The sequence below is a fragment of the Eptatretus burgeri genome, chromosome 6 (assembly GCF_056783735.1).
Source record: "Eptatretus burgeri isolate ZD-2024b chromosome 6, Ebu_testis_v1, whole genome shotgun sequence".
NCBI lineage: Eukaryota > Metazoa > Chordata > Myxini > Myxiniformes > Myxinidae > Eptatretus > Eptatretus burgeri.
The window spans coordinates 1,749,079-1,769,405 of record NC_140966.1 but is presented as its reverse complement, the minus strand read 5'-3'; the positions used below and the strand labels follow the sequence as shown (position 1 = coordinate 1,769,405).

The 20,327-nt window shown below is 34.9% G+C and overlaps 1 long non-coding RNA gene across 1 annotated transcript; it reads right to left on the bottom strand.

The window, feature by feature from the left end:
• Positions 1 to 17,294: 17,294 nt before the first annotated feature.
• LOC147024122 (uncharacterized) lies at positions 17,295 to 18,295 on the bottom strand. The gene is made up of 3 exons (XR_015058803.1): positions 17,917 to 18,295; positions 17,605 to 17,763; positions 17,295 to 17,350 (listed from the first exon to the last, which is right to left on the bottom strand). It is a non-coding gene; the product is annotated as an uncharacterized LOC147024122 (long non-coding RNA).
• Between the last annotated feature and the right edge of the window lie 2,032 nt (positions 18,296 to 20,327).

The window sequence follows — 20,327 nt, the reverse complement described above, 5'->3', positions numbered from 1 at the left end:
TACCACTTTTGATGCAGCGTCTTTGACGCCGCCTAATCTAACATGTTGCATTAGTTCTTCATGCCTGTTGTGCATGTCCTTAATGACATCCCTAAAAACAGAAAGTTTCCTGTTTGTGATGATTTTCAATTTTGTTTGACTGCCAAACAGGCAGACAAAGTAAAAAAAATATTATCTCACTCCTCTTTGTGCATGTGCCATTAGGATGAATTAAGAACTAACTACTGCTAAACGAAAGGATCGTTTACTGATTTGTGTTAAAAATATAACATTCAATTCAAATGAAGTTGTTCCTCAATCACAAACTGATGTTTGTGGACAGACAGACAGGCAAAAGTGAACCAATTGCTTAACACTGCTTTTTGTTTCATGCGCACGGAGTAATGGAAGGTAAAACAAATTACTTATAAATTCAGGTTTGGATTTGCTAATGAATGATGCGCTCCACTTTGCACTCATTCCTAAACTTGAGTATTTCATCAGTGTCAAAATAGATGGCAGGCTGGCTCAGAAGATTGGAGGGAGGAGCAATTTGTTCCATATTGAGGATGGTCTAACAGCCTGAAATGTGGAAGTGGTGGGGGTTCTCGTCACTTCTCTTCTCGCTTGTGTTGTGCTGGCAAATCTTCCAAAGAGGCCTGTAGTATGACTTTATAGTTGCAGTAAGCTGCGTCAGTATTAGTTTACAAGATGCTATACAGACTCAGATCCAATCAGGTTTAATACAGACAACGAACAGCACTCGGTCAAAATGGAGACTCCATACCCGGACTCCCTAGAGCGCTCACTGTATGTACTGTACATATCAATACAACAACCAGTCCAGACTGGCATGATCATCTCCTTCCCTCCCACATGTTACGCCTGCGATTACAAATGGACCATTGCACAAAGTGACTGGAAATGTAATTTTTTTAAAACAACCATAATACAAGCCAAACAATAGTAACTAAATGCTATGTGTGTAGTCCACAAGAGGGTCTGCAGCCCACCTAAGCAATGGCTGCTTATGGAGTGCAAACTTGGAAGCTTTGCTGCCTGTTCATGAAGTCCCACAAGTGACGTGCCTTGGAGTACCTGCATCTGTGAGTTAACCACATCTGCCTCAAAGCAAGCTTGCTCCCTCGCTCACTGAGGTTTCGACCCCCAGTGGAGAGCGGCGAGGTAAACAACATAATGCGAGCAACGGGTTTTCGTTTTCTGACACTCAGAATTAAGGATGGACATTGCAGATTTCGACACCTCATCAAGGATGGAGAAGTTTTCCAGGAGAAATTTCGTGGAGTCATGGATGGGGCTCTGTTCAAACGCTCCTTGGAATGGCAGCAGACTGAGCGATGGTGACAAGTGAGTCTGTTACATGCAAGTAGGGAAAGAATACTGGTTCTGGCTCACTTTTCCCCATGTAAATGAATGGGGGATTTTCAGCCATGAAATTTTTCTTTTTTTTCCCCTGAAAAAAGAAATCCCCTTTTTAGCCCAAGGTATATTTATTTGTCTCCCCTTTTAACCTGGAGCCTGGTGTTGGCTTAGTGGTTAGGGTGGCGGCTTGGGATCCCAGGGTCCTGAGTTCAAATCCCGTTGGCTGCTGAATTAACACCAGGGGGTTGACTCAGCCTGCCATCCTTCCGAGGTCGGCGAAATGAGTGCCAGTGTACTGGTCCCGGTGTATGCCCCAGTTAGAATAGGTGTACCGTATCCCTGTCTGTCGTAAGAGGCGACCAGGGTTGGTGTCAGGAAGGGCATCCGGCCATAAAACATTGCCTCAAGAAAAAGCCAAACCCCTGCACAGCAGGGAAAAATGGCTGTAAAAACGGTCATTTTTTTATTTCCCCTTTTAACCTAGGGGCTCTCTATTCAAATAACCCATACAACAAGATAAAGATTTGTTAAAGGTGATTCGAAAGAAATATCTGAAACGCCTAAGCCGTGGGACACTCTTTATCAAATAACCAATGCATATTGTTTAGCTCACTCATTGAACCTATAAACATTTGTTCATTTTCAAATTCCTTCAATAGTTTAATTTTCTTTGCACAATAATCCCCATCTAAAATATTGAAAAACAAAACATTTGAATCTTTATATTTTTTAAGATACCCCTTTTGTGCCATTACGAAATGATAAACTTCTCTTAATGATCTCATCTGACCACCTCCTGAGTTGCATATCATTTTGATATTGTAGTAAATTATTTTTCCATTGTTCAATTGATAACCATCAAATTTTTCAGTCCATTCAAACATATTTATTATTTTCTTTACATCCTCTAACTTATTGGTTTTTAAATTGATTCGCATATTTGTTTTATTTACCTTTGTTTTAGATATTTTTTCAATAAGACTTATTTGATATTTTTCACATTCATTATGTTTTCCATTTATATACCAAGACTGAGATTTTCTCCACTCTTTAGTTTGACTAATACTTGGTTCGACCATTTATATATTGTGAAAAACGCGGCGGAAGCCCTTAAAAACCCTAACCCATCTTCCCATCGTTAAAACTTGTGTCCATATGGAACACAATCTATTCTATTCAATCTATCATACAATACCCATATGGAACACAATCTATTTTATACACTCTATCATACAATATCCATATGGAACACAATCTATTCCATTATCTAAAATAAATCTCTTATCATCAAAGGCTCCTAATGCCTTTTTATTTACTTCTTCACTATATATCTTATGTTTATAACTTCTTATTGTATTCATTTTCCTATATTCTTCTTTCTTATTCATCAAACAATTATAATAATTTCTAAAAGTTATTGATTTCTTTATTACATATTTCTTTATTCCCTTTAACCTTTTATCAATCTGATCACCATACTTATAAGCATATGCCTTTGCTCTCAATCCAATAAACTCACTCATTACTTTTCCACCCAACTCATCCTTAAACTTACCAATAACCTTTTCATTCTTTTTGAAAATAACTCACTCTTCTTACTAAAATTACTTGTATCATATACTCCAATGTTTTTCTTCATATCCTTATAAACATCGTCAGTTTTTATATCTAGAATAAAACTATCGGTGTCCATATACAACAATGAAGCATTTTCACCATACTCTTTCTTTAAATCATTATACAAATAATCATACATCAATATCTTTGATAAATCAAGAACTGCTGTTCCAATATAAATTGGTTTATCCATGACAATACTTTCCTTTTCATATGAATAGCAGAAAAGTTCTCTGAAAAAACCTCTTCTCTCTCAAAACTTGGTTTATTTATCAATCTCAAGCTTCTTTCCAAGATGTTGCCAAATCTAATGTTTTGCCTGTTTCTAACATTCTCCATTGTCTTTCCAAAGACAGCATTATTCATCAATTTATAGAATTCCCCTTCAAATTTTACTTTTGTATTTGTTCTCATATCTGTATTGAATTTAATATACTTTTTCATCCAAGGACTTTGTTTAAATTTTAAAACTCTATGAATTTTAGCTACTCTCAACCCAGCAGATAAATATTGTCTCAAGTTCCTTTGATGCAAAACATATCCCTCTTTATCATAGAATGTTGTTAATAACTTTTCTGTTGATTTGCCTTTAATATTAAAACTTTATGATAATCACTGAACCATTCTTTCTTTGGGGTTTCTTTCTCACAGCATGCAAAAGGAAGGTCTTTATGCTTATTATGAAGATCACTCGGGTACTTCAAATCAACTTCAAAATAATAACCTTCTTCTTTGTCATTCAATTTCTCTTGAGAAGAAATAACAATATTCATCAAAGCCTTTTCATAATCCTTTTCTTCCACCCACTCTAATTTACCATAAGGCAGAGATTGAGACATTGCCCATCCATACAAATTATTAGCATCAAAGTACATCAAATAATTACTATCTTTTTCACTCTCATAATTTGGAAGATATTTATTATTTGCTTTAGCATATCTTTTGAACATACTTGTGATATTCCACCTCTCTTAGACTTCTCAATCATCAAAAAGCATATCTACATCACTGACTAAATCTATATCTTGTTTTGTCATTTTCAACATTGCACTCCAAGCTAAACCAGGAGCTGTGAAATAGTGGGCAGGATCTAATCCATAACAATTTTTATTATGACAGAGTGATCTAAAAGCTTCAAACACATCAGCTAACAATAAAACATCTGTTTTTAGATACAAATCATGATATTCTCCAAGGTTCTTTATCTTAAATATTTTCCAAATTTCTTGTGCGTGTTTATATTCCTTATCACTTATCTCTTCTTCATAAAGGTTATTATAGAAACTTTCTTTTGAAGGAAGTTGTGTTTCTTTAAATCTCATAAATGAATCCATATAACCATAAGGATAAATTCCCTTACTTGTAAGAATTTTTCTCTTTACTTTGAATTTCATTCCTTGTTTCAATTTCCTCTCTAGTTAGAATTCCCTCTTTAATCAAATTTCATCTATAATCAAATTTCCTCTTTAGTTAGAATTTCATTCTTTGTTCGAATTTTCTGTATAATTAGAATTTCATCTTCAGTAAAATTTCTTCATTCATTTCCTCATTAATTAGAATTTCCTCTTTACTTTGAATTCTCTCTTTAATCTGAATTTCCTCTTTAGTTAGAATTTCCTCTTTTGGAAAGAATGAATTAAGATTTGGAAAAAGAGCCCGTGGAGCTTAGATTTGATGCGAGGTTGGCTAGTGGTGTTCCCATAAACTTGTAAGAATCAAGAAACCGAATACGAGTTATAGGTTTTGTGAATATCATTTTTGTAAATGAAATATACTTTTGACTTGTGTTTGTTATGGCAGAAACATTCCCTGGTGTTTTTGAAAGTTCATTTATAAATAGATGTGTATCATAGTTGGCGCTGTTGTGAAGAAAGACTAGAATAAAAGAAGGTAATTTATAATTAAGATTACAACAGGAATGAGCGGGGCCTCTATATTTACCAGTAAGATGGCAATGATCCCTAACTTTAGACTCCTCAATTTCCTCCTCACAAATATGACAGATATTGTTCTTTCTAAATTCTAATTTTTCTTCTATGGTTAATTTCATCGGTTCATTTGTTTCTTTCATTAATTTACTTAGTCTTATACAATCCTTTTCTAATCGTTTTACAAACTCTTGTGAAGCATTTTTTCCACTATACTGTTCAAGTTTATTATACTTTTCTCCCACAGATGATTTTGTATAATAACAGAAACCACAAGGAATATGTTTTGAAATTTATTTGTATATGGTTCTTTTGGATTAGGAGAAGCAGTATTTATCTTTTTAAGGATACATTCAAAATCAGCGTATATCACAAATGGGTGCATGATAGATTTATTATAATCTTCAAAAAAATCTTTTCACCAGGTTTAGGCATTGTAATTACAGCTGATTTATGATTACTACAATATTTTGAATGTTGTTCTAATCGTTCTTTTGTATGAAATGAATTAAGACATCGCTTACAAGGATATATTTTGTTTGCTGTTCTGAATACCTGAGAAGAGATTAATCTTGATAAATTATTGATGTATGTGTAATGTGAATTATTTCCAACACTAAAATATAAAAGATCAATGTGTGTTTCTTCATTTTTAAAGTTGTTTGAAATTTTTAATATTTGAACTTTGTTTGTATCCGTTAATCCATATACATTAATAGAAAGATTATTCTTTTTCTCAAATTTAGGAATATCTGTTAGTGGCATTGGGAAATTAAAATCTTTAATGTCCAAGGTATTCTCATATTTCATATATTGTTTTACTCTTTCTGAATTACATTTTGGTGGATGTAAGTGAGCAAGAACAGACCAGAGAAAACATTTATTATCATTATTCTTAATATTAACAACTGCCTTCTTTCGTTTTATTTCTTTTGGTAATTCAATATAAGAAGAAGCTTTAAGAGGGTTTGATTTTAAAATGTGTACATCTAAAAAGATGATTTTTTTAATATTGAATCACTTCCTACCACTGTATTATCAACATCCTCCTCTTGTCTTGATAGTTCTTCATAAACCCCACTATTCAAAAAATCTTGAAATGATGTTATAAAATGAAGATCTGTCCTCATATAAGGAGTTTGTTCTTCATCTTGTCTTTTCATATTCATTTTCACTCCCATATAAAACTTTAAAGTTTTCATTTCTTTTAATGTTTTTTAATTAAATTTTTCAACATCATGTTTCACTATTTCAATTGATTCAACTATTGATGATGGACCGGGTTCTCAAATTAGAAAAATCCTTATTTTTATATGCCCTTTAAATGCCCCATCAGTGTTTTCAATATAATAGTCTCCCTTTACTTTAAACTCATTTTTCTTGTGTTTTTATGATTGAAGATGCCTATTATAACTACTCTTCAAAACATCCTTTGAGCAGGTATCACAATGTTTTCTTTCCAACTCAAGAGGGGATATTTTGTGAAATAGATTAAATGTGTGTTTGTTGGTTCGCACGTGTTTTCTATAATGTTTATATTCGTGATTACAAACATCGCAGTATGTTGTATTCACCATATTTATATAATAAAACTTTGCTTAAACTAAAAATTTCTTGATGAAAATTTCGTTTATTTTACAGGTGAATCTGTGCTTAAACTAAAATTTTCTTGATGAAAATTTCGTTTATTTTACAGGTGAATCTGTGCTTAAACTAAAATTTTCTTGGTGAAAATTTCGTTTATTTTACAGGTGAATCTGTGCTTAAACTAAAATTTTCTTGATGAAAATTTCGTTTATTTTACAGGTGAATCTGTGCTTAAACTAAAATTTTCTTGATGAAAATTTCGTTTATTTTACAGGTGAATCTGTGCTTAAAACCATTTTATCCTCCAACTTTTTCACTTAATAAATACAATGTTTCAAGACACAAAAGACAAGTTTCAATCAATCTCTTCATTTGTTAAAGATGCTGAGAAATATGTCAAGGATGTAAAATTGAACAAAGATAAATATAACAACTATTGGATAAAAACAATTATGGTGGATATGATGAGTTCTTCAATTTACTTTAGTGGAAGGGCTTTTAGTATACCTGGAAGAACATCAATTAAGGTATCTCTAACAAAAGTTGCTCCTCTCCTTCTGGCAATATATTCAAAACTAGAAAAAGCAATGAAACAAGAAAAGGTATCAAAAAATAAAAACCTTATGGATGAAGCTTTAGAAAGAAAAGATAAGACCATCTGTAATATGCAAGGAGAAATTTGTATTTTTTTCAACAACCCTAAAGATATAAATCCTGATGAAATAAAGGATGTTAATATATCAGGTGAAATGACATTTCGTTCAATTGTAGTTAAGGATCATTTTAAAATTACCTTTAATATAAAAAATGTAGCAGTTGAATCTGTTAATGAAAAAATGTATATCGATATCGATGGTAATGTTTTTTCTACTAATTAAATGAGCCAATATTCAACTGAAGATTTTGAAGATTATGAGAGTGATTATGATACCGAGTTTGCATTCAAGCGATAGTTATGACACGAGAGTTTGTGTTCAAATGATAGTTATGAAAGTATAGATGATTCTGAAAGTATCGAAGATGATATCGAAGATGAATTTCAGTTTAAGTAAAGTTTTACTTTATAAATATGAATAGTTTACTCGATTTTGAGCCTCTTGAATTCCATGATTCTCCATATGACAAATTTGAGAATTGTCCTGCGTGTGAAAGACGGGGATTAAACACAGAGTCAAAAGCCTATAAACAATGTATATTCTGTGATTATCTTCTAGTTAATGATAATCAAAAATATAAAAAGGAAAATAATTCTTTTAGATTTACACCAAAAATGAATTACTTTACAAGATTGATTCGAGAAATGAATGTAAAGAACGAGGGTGAGAACACACCTTTCCTTACAAGGGAAGAAACTGAAACGTATTAGAGAAATGTTCAAAGGATTGTTGTTATATCTTATTCATGGATGTGATTTTCAGGAAATATCAACACAAGATATTGCATAAATAAAATAATGGATTATCTTGAAATTAAACCTGAACTTAGGATAAAATATAGAATTTCGAAAAAAGCCAAGAATAAATTAAATAACCTGTTTTCCAAATATATAAATGAATGATTTTTTACCTATTTGGGAAAATAAGATAAAATTTGACAACCATAAAAATCTCCCAAATTCATTAAGATGCCTCATAGTTGGTTCAAGTCGATGTGGAAAAACCTGCTTACTTTTAAAGATGCTCCTCACTCCCAACTTTTTAGATTATGATAATTTAATAATTTTCACAAAGTCGAGTTTTCAACCAGAGTATCAACCACTCTCACAAGGTTTTAATGCTGGTCTTCAAAAAGAAGATATAATCGGTTTATTTAAACTTCAAAAAAACCTAAATGATTATAACATTGATGATATAATACAACTATTTTGCGATACACAAAGAAGTAAAAAGAAAACAAAACCGATAACTTCTATTCTGAGTTATAATACGGATGATATACCGTCTCCCAAGATTTGGATAAATCCAAAAAGAACCTCGTTATCTTTGATGATTGTGTTAATGAGAGAAACCAAACGGTAATGGACAGCTACTACACAAGGGGAGACATTCTTCTTGTAATTGTATTTATCTTAGTCAATCGTACTTTCAGCTTCCTCGTCGTTCCATCAGAAACAATGCTAATACTTTTATTTTATTCAAGTTAAATTCAATAGATATAAACAATTTTTGGAGAGACAATTGTTCTACATTATGTAGTAAAAAGGAATTTGGGGATTACATGAAACACACGACTGAAAAATATAAATATATTGTTGTGAAACAAGATGAGATATTAAATGATATTTTTCAATAAATAAATGGATGCGAAAGAAAGAGCAAGAAGATTTAGGGAACATCAAGAGTTGGTTTCAAAAGTTGTAAAACAGCAGGAAGACATAAAGAAGAAACGCAGACAGAAACTAACGGGCGAAGAAGCATTTGAAAGAAAACAAGAGAAATTTTTTAAACCACTTTTAAAAACTTCCCAAGGAAAAATGAAAGATGTTTCCACAGTTCCCACGGTAGAATATACTCCTAAAAAACTTCAAATGTTAAAAGATTTCAGTCAAATGACGGAGGAAGAATTAGAGCATTTAGGAGAATTAGAATATGATGATGAAGGTTTATTTCAACAACTGGAAGAGATTAATCGACCCCCTGATTATATTGTGAATGCTCTTCAAAACAATGAATATTCAGCGGATTCAAAAACCAAAGCAGGACTCATTCCAACAGAACAATCAGCAATATTTCATCTTGTTCAAGAAAAGGTATTGATATTTAATGATGAATTAAGGTTCTTGGGTTCTGCTCAACCCCTGTTAAACTAACTCCAAGATTAATGTTTCTTCTCACAAAAGATGGAAGACAAGGTTCAACTGTGAGGGATGAATCAAAGTATATTGATAAACCATTGGATATGGAAAATAATGATGATAGAGTATATATTGATCTGCTGAACACTCTAAATTATAAGGTTATTCTTTCTGGTAAAAGTAGGAAGAATGAGAAGGAGAAACACATTATTCAGGCTTTAAGTATCCTTGGTTCAGGTGTTAGTTTTCTTCCAAATGACCCATCGCAATTAGTTAATAGACTGTTATTGTTGTTAGGCAGTAAGAAGGCTGGAAATAACAATTGTTTTAATGAAGCATCAGCCATTTAGACCAGTTGATGAACATGAAAATAATTAATAAATATCAATATAAAGACATTTTATCTCGTATTAAATAAGATGAGAAGCACAATCCTTGGTTTCAATTTCACAACAAGCGACCACACATCTTCATTCCCATACCCACTACAACTTGACACAACAAAGAATATGAGGCATCTTTGTGTCCATGAAACTTATAATACCTTATTTAATATAACCGAGAAAAATGACAAGTTTAGTTATAATCCAGGAAGTGGATACAAAAGCGATAACAGTCTCACCCGGAGCATATGAGATTTCTCAAATATCTTCCGAAATTGCTCGTCTTATGAAAGAACAGGGTGATGAACCAAAAAATATTGTTATAAACATTCAAAACATACTTCAAAATCAACGATTAAAGTTAAAAATAACTACAAGGTTGATTTCACAATTGATAATTCATTTAGAGAGTTATTGAGTTTCTCCTCAAAAAAGATTGAAACTAATGGGACGTTTTACAGTGATAATGTCATTCAAATATCCTCAGGAATAAATTCGGTGTTAATTCACTGTGATTTGATTGATGGTGCTTATAATGATGGAAAAAAAAACAAATACAATATTTTCATTCAGCGCATACTCAACCCCAATTGGTTATAAATTCAATATGGAACCTAAAAATTTGGTTTATCTCCCTGTGTCAGGAAAAACCATACACAGAGTAAATTTTAGGATAACCGACCAAGATAATCGTGTGATTTCTTTTAATGGAGAAGTTATATCTATCAGAATTCACCTACGTGAAGTTTTCCAATAAATAAATACGATGGTTATTGTGAGGAAACACGAGTTGGGAAAATATAAAATAATTACAGGGGATGGGATGTTCCTTTCCCCATACTACAAGGAGTGAAGGTATGTATCTTGGTAGAGGATACTATAAACCTAAGAGACAAAGGGGTGTTGGGCATCAATTTAGAGGAGATGGGATAATTGATACTCTCATGGGTATTGGTTCAACTATTCTTAAACATAAAGATCTAATTGGTTCAACTGCTTCTGCTGTGGGAAATGTTGCAGGTGCTGTAAAGAGTATAAAAGATGCCCAGAAGGAATCTCATAAATTACAAGCAATAAAAGAAATTAAGAAAGGCAAAACTCAGTTGTCCCCCCAAGAACGACAGAAAATAATTCAAATACTTGGATCAGGGTTTCAAAAGTTTTAACATCTTTTTTTTCCTCAATAAATACAAGAATGGAAGCAATTGATAGTATCTATGATTTGGATGATACTATTATTATCTCAAACTCCACTAAAAAAGAAGATTACTTCAAGGTAAATGCAATAACTGGAACAGACTGGAATACGAATGGTACAAAAAGTTTTGAAATAAATAATCAACAAACCTATTTGAATCTCTCCGAAAGTTTCTTGTTGTGTAAATTTAAATTCACTAAGGCTGGGAATAACACAAACGCTACACTTGTAAATGATTTCTTCTGGAAAATGTTTGATAGTGTGCGTTTGTATATTGGAACACAAGAAGTTGAAGCGGTTGATTATGTCTCTGCTGTATCTGAAATGATAAAATTTACACTCTATACATTCAGTGATAGAATGGGAAAGGGGTCTGTCGAAGGTTTTATTCCTGATATGTCAACGGGGAACAAACACAGACCCTGGGTATACTCAAAGGAAAGGAATGTATAATGATGATACAAAAGCAGAAAATAGTTTTACTGTGGCAGTTCCTCTTAAAGGTATATTTGGATTTTGTGATCATGATAAAGTTCTGTATGGCCTTAAAATTAGATTTCAACTACAAAGGAATGATAATGAAAATCGATTGCTTTTTGGTGTTGGTAGTGCTTTTGGTGATCAGAATAAATTTGTAATTGAGGAAATGAGTTGGTATATCAGTGAATATACCTAATCTTAAAACAGAAGAGATGTTGAATCGAAGCATTAACTCAAAGAAACCACTCACTGTATCATACCTCAAAGAAGATGTCAACACGTTAAACTCAATCAAACTACTTACACGTGGAATTTGGGTGTTCTGGAAGGAAAGCCACGATATCTGTGGATCATTTTTAAAAAGCCAGATGGTGATACTGCGACTGATAAGAATAATGCATTGAGTGATAATGCTAAGGTGAAACAACTTCGCGTTTCTCTAGATGGAACATTTTACCCACGAGATAGATTGGAAATTAATTGGGAAAAAAATGATTTTGCTGAAGCATACAAGTCTTACCAAAGGTGTGTGAAAGTAATGGAAATAAAGAACCTATTTTGGATATGACAGCATTTAAAAGTTTGTATACAATCTATGCGTTTGACCTGAGCGCTCAAAAGGAAACTATAAAGTCTAATCAGTGGATACTTCCCTATACATTGAAAGAGGAGAGAGTGAAGAAGTTGATACATATTGTTTGCTTTTGGAAGAAACAGAATTGCAGATTAATACAGATAATGGTGTGATGATTAGTCTCACATAATTTTTTGTTAAATAAATGAGTGGCAAAGTACCAACTGGGGTATATGTTAATCAAATCAATCTTCATAAACTATCATCTTGTGTTCAAAATCAAAAGCCTTGTACGATTAACGTTAATACAATTCAGAGAAAAGGAGCAGTAAGAATTGATGTTTTTCTCACAAGAGAACAGGTTAAAATCTTGAATGACACTGGCTCACTTAAAATTAAAATGACAAAACCAATGTTGAAAAAATATTCAATAAGAGAGGCAGTGGAGGATTTCTCCCATTTCTAATTCCTTTATTTGCTGGTTTAAGTGCGGTTGGAGCATTGGTGGTATTTCAACAGCGGTGAAAACTGCCAACGAAAGGAAGGCTCAACTCCAGGCTCAAAAAGAATTGGAAAGACATAACAAAGAGTTGGAGAAACAAATTAGTGGAAGTGGTGTAATTGTCGATTTTGCTGAAAAACTTGAAGGTCTGCCTGATAAAGCGAGATTGTTAGTTGGAGATATGCTTTCTTCTATAGCACAAGCAGGTGTAAAATTAACGAAAAGAGGTAATGGATTATATCTTTCTAATAAATAAATGAGCATTGATGAGTGGTTGAAAGAATTTGGAAAGAATACAACATCAAATTTACAACTTGTCAAATATTGTAAGAAATTAAAAATTCATAATGTGGTTATTTGTATGAGAGATGAATTAACAAATGTGCCGAAACATACAAAGAATATTATTATGAACTTAGAAGATAATAATGGGAGCAGTTCTCATTGGGTTTGTATTTTTAATAGTCAAGACAAATATTATTTTGATAGTTTTGGTCTTCCACCACCTGTTGAAGTCATAAAATTCTTACAGAATGGTGTTTATCAAACATTTCAAGTCCAAGAATTAAATTCCAAGTGTTGTGGCCAATTATGCCTATATGTGTTATTTCAACTCAACAAAAATAAAAAATTTTATGATATTATTTTTAATCTAATATAAATGACTTATGTTGGTAAAGATGGTTCTATCTTTGGTGTATCTCAAGAACTGGATATTGATTTATCAAATTATTACACAAAGGCACAGGCTGAGCGACAAAAATATAATATAACCAAAAATATTAACATGAAAAATGCTTATAAATTAAAAAATTATCCAAGCCCGACTAGCCGAATGACTTGGTGAGATTAAGCGATTTATCACAATATATATCCTTAAATAAAACAGCCGTGTATTCCAAAGATACAGAAGTGTTGATATTATCTCCAGGTCATACAGAATTCACAGTTAAATTAAAATAAATTTTTATAAAGAAGGGCGTATCGTTTGTATGAGAATAGAACAATGGGGTATGATATGAATGATTTAGGGTATAATTGGTCATTTAAAATTAACCTCGAAGACCTGGAACAATTAAATCAGTCTCGTAAGGAAGAATATTATCCACTTGGTATCGAGAATGAGTTTTGTGGGGCCACGATTAGTAAACAACAAATAAAAAGAATTTAATAAGGGTAAATATAATAATGGTTTTGCCCTTGTTTATCTCATGAAAACAGAAAAAACAGGATTATATATAATAAGTAAGGAAATACAAAATGATTTAACTATGGGAAGATGGGGAGGTGTTTCGTGCCATAAATATTATTCTAACATATATTTCTAATACATAAATGACAGCAAGAAGGCTTCAAGAAAATTATCATTTCTGTGTCCAAGCATACCTTCAAGAAAAGGGTATTCGGTATTTTAATAAATATGTTCTACAACATAAGAATGAGGTATTTTCAATAAAAGATTGGCATTATGCTGATGTTGATAAACCGACAACTTTAGATTTAATTAGAATGTTAAATAATGAAAAAATTATAAAGTTAAGAAAAGGTAAGGCTCTTTTAGAAATTCAAAGAAATTTTATTGGTTTCCTGTTGTAAAAAAAATTATTTTGGATACAGGAATAACAAGAAATCCTGATGAATATATGTATAATATTCTATGGGGTGTAAGCGATTCAAGGATAGTAAGGGATGAGGAAGGAGTTGAAGAAGAGGGAAGAGGAGGAAAAGGAGGAGAAGAGGAGAAGAAAGAGAAGGAGGAAAAAGAGAAGAGAGAGAGAGAAGGAGGAGAGAGGAGGAAAGAGAGAAGAGAGAGAGGGAGGAGAGAGAGAGAGAGAGAGAGGGAGAGGGAGAAGAAAGAGAAGGAGAGGGAGGAGAGGGAGAAGAAAGAGAAGGAGGAAAAAGAGAAGAGAGAGAGAAGGAGGAGAGGGAGGAAAGAGCGAGACAAAATAAATATCAAAATATGGAAACCAGTGAGATTAAAAAAGATTAAGGGTATTACAGAAAATAACTCAACCCACCGAGGAGGAAAACAAAGAATTGGTAAGTCTATTTGCAATACTTTCGACAAGACTATTGACATCGACAAGATATGGATTTTAATTCAAGTTTTTCATTTTTTTTCTTAAATAAATGGGGGAGAGAGTGAAGGCATTTCTAAGGATTCTTTATGTTTTAAAAATCAAGATTCAAATGTGCATGTTGGAAACTAAAAGGTTTTTGCACTCTGCAGAATTTTCTCATAAATAAATGAGTTATTGTCTCAAATGTAAAAAGAAAACTAATACTAAAAATATTTCATATATTAAAAGTAAAAATAACAGGGTTATACAAAAAGGTATATGTTCGGTGTGTGGTTCAAAAAAAAATCAATTTATCTCCCAACACAAACTAGGAGGAGATATCCAAAAGTTTTTATCAGGAAGTAAATTTACAACTACTGGAATACCAGCGGAATTACATCTTCCAGGGTATTCTTTCTGTGGCCCAGGCACAAACTTGGATAAAAGATTAGATGAGGCAGACAATCCTAAATCCTGGAGTAAGCCTATCAATAGAGTTGATGAAGTGTGCATGAGACACGATATTGATTATGGGAATACCACAACGTTGCAAGAAAAGCATGAAGCCGATAGAGAAATGTTGTATAATTTGTCTCTGATACAAAATCCAACCTTGAGAGAAAAAGTTGATCGGTTCATTGTGAAGAAGATGATCAGTGCTAAATTGAAACTTGGTCTTGGAAATTCAAAAAACTTATAGGCTCTAATGATGTTATTAAGACAAGAGCAATTAGCTGATGAATTACATAAACCAATATTCACAAAGTTTCAGAGAAGGAAAGTTTATTCCAAGGAAGTAGATTATATCTGGTCTGCTGATTTGATTGAACTCAATAATGATAAGGGGTACAAGTATGCTTTAACCGTTATTGATTTGAGGAGTAGATATGCGTGGGTTGTACCATTAAAAAACAAAACAGGTAATACTCTTATGTTAGCCTTCCAAAAGATATTTAATAAAAGTAAGAGAAAACCTAAAAAAATTGTGGACTGATGAGGGTAGGGAGTTTTATAACAAGACATTTATGAATTTTCTAAAAAATAACAGTATTACATTATACAGTACCTTTAATGAAGGGAAGGCAGTTGTTGTTGAACGTTTTAATCGTACCTTAAAAGAGAGACTATATAAAAAATTCACACAACTCGGTTCACAACAATGGTCATCTTTTATTCAGGATATTGTGGATAAGTATAATGACCACGATTCACCGCGGCAACAAATATGAAACCATCAGAAACATTTACAAAATTAAAATATGAAAAAGAGATTAATGTCAGAAAACCTAAGTTCAAAGTTGGTGATATCGTAAGAATATATAGGTGGAAATCTCATTTTGAAAAAGGTTATACGAAAAGATGGACCAACGAGCTTTTTAAAATTGTTGATGTAATAGATACGGTTCCTTGGACTTATAAGATATATGATTTGGAAGGGAAGAGATTTAGGTTCATTTTATTCACAGGAATTACAAAAGACAAAGATAAATTGAAATTTTTGACTCCGCCCTTTTTGGCTCCACCCACACAAGCCCCCGCCCACACAAGCCCCGCCCACACAAACCCCACAAACCCCACCACACACCCCCACAAGCTCCAATAAGTGAAATTTTTGACTCAGCCCCTTTTTGACTCCGCCCACACACGCCCCTCACCGAAGCCCCGCCCACAAACCCCACACAAACCCACACAAGCTCCACAAGCTCCCCACAAAAACTCCACACAAGCTCCACACACACAAACCCCACACAAGCTCCACCCATATTCATCATATTCACATAATTAGTGATTAGTTAATTAGTTCCCCACACACACAACATGTTTATTTAATTAAAAAATTATCCACCCATCCACACAAGCTCCACTCATCCACCCATCCCCCATCTCTCCACCCATCCATTTATCCACACAAACCTCTTCCACATAGGCCTCATCCACATTCACCCCTCCCACACAAGCTCCACCCACATAAACCCCTGACCATATAAACCCTGCCCACATAAACCCCTCCCACATAAGCCCTGCCTACACAAGCTCCACACAAAAACTCCACACACATAAACCCCTCCCACACAAGCTCCACCCACATAAACCCCCGCCCACACAAGCCCCACCCACACACACACCCCGCCCACACAAGCCCCCACCGAAGCCCCGCCCACACAAGCCCCGCCCACACAAGCCCCACCCCCCCCCTCATCCCCCTGTGCGCCCCCACCTTTGACCCACCACCTCCCCTCATCCCACCCCCCACCCTTCCCCACACACACATGGGGAGGGAGGGATGGGATGAGGGGGTGATGGGTCATTGAGAGCGCACCTACCCCTACCTACCCCTCCCAACCCCCCCTTTACATCTCTTTTATTCTTTTCTTGTAATTCAGAATCAAGTAATTGTAAACAAAACAAATATAATTTATTAATATTGAGAAATATTAAATATTCATTTGCGAGAATGTACAATCTTTCCCAGCAATCTTCTTCAGATGCCTTGTGATTTCGAAACTCAGACACCATATTCTGTTTTGAAACAAAAGTGGATAATAATTAGGTTCTATAAAGATAATTACATGGTAATATGAATAAGCCTCGTTGACCACTGAATTAACACACCAGGAGCCTGTCATCCTTTCAAGGTCAATAAAATGAATTCCAGTGTACTGACAAAACCACGTCCAAACTAATGATGCAACCAACATAAGGCGACATTCTAAAGAGAGAGTGATATTAATAATAATTCAGAAATATTTACCTCCAGAAAATCATGTGTTGTATGAGTGATATTAATAATAATTCAGAAATATTTACCTCAGAAAATCATGTGTTGTACAAGATTGCTTCAACAGCTGATGTTGTGCGATAGTGCTGAAAAAAAAAAAATAATAAGTCAAGGGTATAGATGAAGAGACAGACAGGGAAAGCAACACACACACACACACACACGCACACACACACACACACATACACACACACATAGACACACACACACGTGCCTCACCATTGGTTTAATTCATTCGAGATCAGAGACCAGTCATTATAAATCATTGGCCTCTTCAATAAGAGCAGAGAGAGGTAGGTAGAAAGACAGACAGAGAGAGAGGCACACACACGTGTCTCACCATTGGTTTAATTCCTTCGAGATGAGAGGACGTGATAAGACTTCATGCCACTCATTGAAAATGTCTTTCAATTCTCTTCTAAAATCATTGATCTCTTCAATAAGAGTATTAATTTCATGAACCACGTCGTGATATGTGAACTCAATTTCTTCCAATGCCCTGTCAGGGAAAAAAATATATATATATATATATATATATATATATATATATATATATATATATATATATATATATATATATATCAGAATTATCATGATTTAATTAATAATCATTTGCTTCATCGTTCAAAGAGAAAAGCATACACAAACTTACCAACTCTGTAGTGGGCTGTTGGCTTCATCGGAAGAAATATCGTCCATGCCTCAGTTGTAAAAATGAAAATCCCGTCTGGCAGAAACTTTGTCTGGCGAACCGCTTATAAAGCAACGATGAGGAGATTGCTTAATCATTGGGTGTGGGCACAGGAAATGACAAGCTTCTCTTAATGATCTCATCTGGCCACCGCCCGAGTTGCAAATCGTTTTTGGACATAAACCACGCCATAAAAGTTTTGATTCAAATGTTTTCAGTTCGTGTTCTGAGATAAAATATAAACACGAGACCTTGTCTCACAGAATAGTTCCTATTTTTTCACAGCATGACAGTCCAAAACCACTTCCTCATTCACACAGCACGGCCGTGTCAAAAAAACACTTCCTAATTTTCACGGCATGAACTGAAAACATTTGAAACAAAACTTTTTTTCTGGCATGGTTTGCCAGATTTGCAACTCGGGCGGTGGCCAGATGAGATCATTAAGAGAAGTTTATCATTTCGTAATGGCACAAAAGGGGTATCTTAAAAAATATAAAGATTCAAATGTTTTGTTTTTCAATATTTTAGATGGGGATTATTGTGCAAAGAAAATTAAACTATTGAAGGAATTTGAAAATGAACAAATGTTTATAGGTTCAATGAGTGAGCTAAACAATATGCATTGGTTATTTGATAAAGAGTGTCCCGGGGCTTAGGCGTTTCAGATATTTCTTTCGAATCACCTTTAACAAATCTTTATCTTGTTGTATGGGTTATTTGAATAGAGAGCCCCTAGGTTAAAAGGGGAAATAAAAAAATGACCGTTTTTACAGCCATTTTTCCCTGCTGCGCAGGGAGTTTAGCTTTTCTTGAGGCAATGTTTTATGGCCGGATGCCCTTCCTGACACCAACCCTGGTCGCCTCTTACGACAGACAGGGATACGGTACACCTATTCTAACTGGGGCATACACCGGGACCAGTACACTGGCACTCATTTCGCCGACCTCGGAAGGATGGCAGGCTGAGTCAACCCCCTGGTGTTAATTCAGCAGCCAACGGGATTTGAACTCAGGACCCTGGGATCCCAAGCCGCCACCCTAACCACTAAGCCAACACCAGGCTCCAGGTTAAAAGGGGAGACAAATAAATATACCTTGGGCTAAAAAGGGGATTTATTTTTTCAGGGGAAAAAAAAGAAAAATTTCATGGCTGAAAATCCCCCATTCATTTACATGGGGAAAAGTGAGCCAGAACCAGTATTCTTTCCCTACTCATGCACACACACCACGAAACTGGACAAACTATGCACAGAACTGTCTCCACACCACACCTGCACTTTACACTCTAGGAACGACACAAACCCAATGTCACAGACGCTCTACACAGTTCACACCACACGCCAGCAACCACGCATACGTAACGACAAACCCATGCACTTTGACGATGCGAAAAAAATGGGTTGTAAATTTATCCAACAAAACGTTATCGGACGCTGAAATGTCGGTCCGTAGGAAAGGGTTAAATTTTGGCAAAACCCCTGAATCATACCTGTGGCCTGGATTGTTGCGAGTGTGGAGTGCACCATGACCAATCTACCAGTGGAGGAGAAAACCACTATCAGGAACCGTATGGCTCAGACCATCGGAGTCTTTATACACACGAGTGAACCTAAACCTAACCTCTTGGTATCAGACCTGAAGGTGATGAAAAGTCTGAGAAACAGGACCGATTTGATCTTTGCACCAGCAGGCAAGGGCAGTGCAGTGGCAGTAATCGAGAAGGAATCATACCATGGTAAAGTCCTATCACTACTGGAGGATGGTAAAACTTATCAAAACTTACCTGGTGACCCAACTCCAAAGCAACAACGGTCCTTGAACACATGTTTGTCCATGCTAAAATAAAATAAAATGGATGAGAAGATAGAAGTTGGTGTAAATGGAGTCATCACTGTTTGGTGGATGGTACGGTACACATGTAAACATGAGGTGGGACTGGAGGGAAGCTGTGGCCAGAGGTATTCTTGGGGGTGTGGGGGAGTGCGGGCAGTGCATGGAAAGTGAGGCATAGAGTCTTTGATGAAGAGAGCAACTCCTCCACCAGGACGAGGCTCAGGTCTGTCAGATACGTCTAGGGGGAGGAAAGTTTCTGTAAGGCAGATTATGTCTGGTTTGTCAGTGGCAACTTGTATGGAAAGATGTGAAAGGTTTGCGCACAGGCCCCAGATATTTGAGGTCCACACTGTGACTGAAGAGGGAGGGGAGGAGGCTTTCGGTGTAGGGGGTGCGAGGGGAGGGGTAGGGTAGGACAAGGGACGAGGGGGGGTAAGGAGGGTTGTTGAAAGAGTGTGAGAGTTGCAGAATAGCTAGGGGAGGAGGCTGGATGAGGAGGAGAAAAGGCTCTGTGGTGCTGGGGGAGAGGGGGGACA